This window comes from Amblyomma americanum, chromosome 2 (genome assembly GCF_052857255.1).
Source record: "Amblyomma americanum isolate KBUSLIRL-KWMA chromosome 2, ASM5285725v1, whole genome shotgun sequence".
NCBI lineage: Eukaryota > Metazoa > Arthropoda > Arachnida > Ixodida > Ixodidae > Amblyomma > Amblyomma americanum.
This window is the reverse complement of record NC_135498.1, coordinates 149342687-149345546: the sequence shown is the minus strand read 5'-3', so window position 1 is coordinate 149345546 and position 2860 is coordinate 149342687. Positions and strand designations below refer to the sequence as shown.

At 54.7% G+C, this 2860-nt stretch overlaps 1 long non-coding RNA gene across 1 annotated transcript; it reads right to left on the bottom strand.

The window, feature by feature from the left end:
• Positions 1 to 362: 362 nt before the first annotated feature.
• On the bottom strand, positions 363 to 2180 carry LOC144119163 (uncharacterized). The gene is made up of 3 exons (XR_013312278.1): positions 1841 to 2180; positions 1254 to 1341; positions 363 to 697 (listed from the first exon to the last, which is right to left on the bottom strand). It is a non-coding gene; the product is annotated as an uncharacterized LOC144119163 (long non-coding RNA).
• Positions 2181 to 2860: the final 680 nt, after the last annotated feature.

Here is a 2860-nt window from a genome sequence, read left to right as displayed (position 1 = left end):
GAGCCATCCCCTACAGCACCTTTCTTTCTTCTTTCACTCCCTCCTTCATCCCTTCCCTAACGGTGCGGTTCAAGGGTCCACCGGGATGTGAGGCAGATACTGCGGCATTTCCTCTCCCCAAAAAAACAATTTTTTTTTATTTCATTCGCGCAAGCCGCCCCTGGATTCGTCGTTATCCTTGTTATATTGAAATATGAGCGCCTTTACGAAGCCATCCTGAGCGCGTCTAAGGAAATCATGTGATTTAGACGAGCGTCGATGGCGCGTCGAACGTGATGCTCGTTGCGCATGAGTGCACCTCGTGCTTATTTTCAGCCATATTTTCTCATTAGTCTAAAACGAAGAGCTCTCTCACCGCGGTGACACTGGGACGTCTCCTCGAGTCCCTCGGAGACTCCGTCGGTGCCTTGGCCCCGCAGATGCTCCTCGGCACTGGCGGACGACGTGGAAGGCGACGCCCGTCCGAAGGGGCAGACACCCGGGAACATTGCCGCGGGTGACGTTGCCGCCGTTGACCACGTTCGCCGCCTACACGGGCTCCTCCGGGCGCTCCTGGAAATGAGATGTTTTGACCACCCCCGCCGACCGCCGGGCGACCACGAGCTAGGCCACAGCGATTGCTCCGAAGAACTGGTGCCGCTTGTTGCTGCGGCGTTCCGGACGCGGGATGGACTGGCTGTTGCTTGCGCCGTCAACGCTGGAAGGACGAGGTGCAAAAAGACTGCGCATTATGCAAGCAGGGAAAGCCGTTGTAACTGCCCCATACTGTCCAAAGCGGGCCGTTTGAATCAGGAATGTAGGAAAGGTGGTTTTTAATGCGTGAGCATTACTTGGCTCATTCTGCTAAAACTCATTCGCCATCGGAAACCCGTAGACAAAACGCGGCATGCAGATGACGTCATCACCACTCTTGGAGCAATAGGCCGCCGGCGTCCCCACCGCCGCGTATCTCAAAGCGTGATTGAAGTGTCCACTGACCCAGGGAGCCATGCGCCTTTGTTTTCCTCAAAATCAATGGGCCCTGTGAACCTTCCGCTGGTTTTGAGGAAAAGGAAATCCACATAACTGCCTCGATTTGCAGGTGGACGCCGCCACCCACTCACAACGTGGTTGAAGTGTCCACTGGCCCAGTGATTCAGTTATACTATCTTCAGAATTGCTTAAGTGCCCCCATAACTTTTTAAGGAAATACAAGCCTAAATTTTGCTCTTGGTGCACACCTGACCCGCATCGCGATGGAAGGGAATGCTCACCATTGCGCTTTGTCAGTGCGGCGTTGCATGTCTTGGGGGAAGGCTGGAGTGGCAGCGGGGGCAGGTCCACGTGCGTCGTCGGGTGCGCCTGCAGTGCGTGCGACGGTTTGCACGTGGCAGGGGGTGTCAGCAAATTCTACGGAATCCGTGGTATCAACGCTGCGCATTGTGCCGTTAAGATTAAAGAGGATTTGGCCCTCGTGAAAGAGCCTTTAGGAGCACGGTGTCTCTCTTTGGTTACATTAAACGCCACCGCAGCCTTGGCCTAGCGGCTGAGTTAGAGTTCTCATGCCGTAGCTACTAGGACGCTACCGGTACGGCTCGTGTGATGTGCCCACGATGTAAGGCCTCTCCAGCGACGCAACGCTGCCTGTGTTGCCGCGTTCTCTGAACAAGTTTACGACGAGTTTGTAAACGCGCTATGCGTTGCTACCTGACAAGAACGCTGGCAAATGGCGTTCACGTATTTGAGCGACGACTGTGGCGCAACATGCTCAGAAGCAAATGTTAGAGAATGGTCCAGTTCAGAGGCAACGATATGGCAGGGTTTCGTCAGGACGGTTTTAAAGGCAATTATACACACGTACCACCACGGGTGCAGAGGGGTCCGGTAGCGCCGGCTGTGCGGGAGGCTGTCGTGGGGAACCAGCTGGGAGCCACGCTCGGGCATCTCAGGTTGAGACCGCGGTTGTGGCCGTGGCCTCCCTGCGGGTCCCGAGTGCCTTATGGTTGTGCCCTGGTTTTCGCTGGACGAGTCTGAGTAGTGATCCTGTCGCACGGGATCGGGAATGGGTCCACAACGATCTCGGACGCCCTGACCACGGCTGGACGCGGCAGGCTGGATCACTGAATCGACGGCTGACGTGGTTCTAGGCGTTAGGGCTAGCGGCTGCCGGTTATGAGAGCCCTACAAGCTCCTCCGTCCGTTTCAGGCTGCGTGAAAATCGGAAATGGCGACCGAGCCCTATCTCAGCGTTTTTAAACGTTGCCCTCTCTGCTCTCGAAGCTTCGGCACGCGCGCACGACATTCCGCGATATAGCATTGGATTGGACATCAAGGCGTGCCTTGTAGTCAATGGTAGGGCGCTGGCCAATGCCTTCCGAGTGTTTGTTATTGGTTGAAATATAAATAATAATAATTGGTTTGGGGGAAAAGGAAATGGCGCAGTATCTGTCTCATATATCGTTGGACACCAGAACCGCGCCGTAAGGGAAGGGATAAAGGTGGGAGTGAAAGAAGAAAGGAAGAGAGAGGTGCCGTAGTGGAGGGCTCCGGAATAATTTCGACCACCTGGGGATCTTTAACATGCACTGACATCGCACAGCACACGGGCGCCTTAGTGTTTTTCCTCCATAAAAACGCAGCCGCCGCTTGGAAAATTCGTTTTTTGGAGGAAGGAAATCGCGCAGTATCTTTCTCACATATCGGCTGACATCTGAACCGCGCCGTAAGGGAAGGGATAAAGGAGAGAGAGAAAGAAGAAAGGAAGAGAGAGGTGCCATAGTGGAGGGCTCCGGAGTAATTTCGACCTCCTCGGGATCTTTAACGTGCACTAGAGAGCTTTAGTTTCACGTAGAGGGCTCACGTACGCAAACGTGAGAAGTCT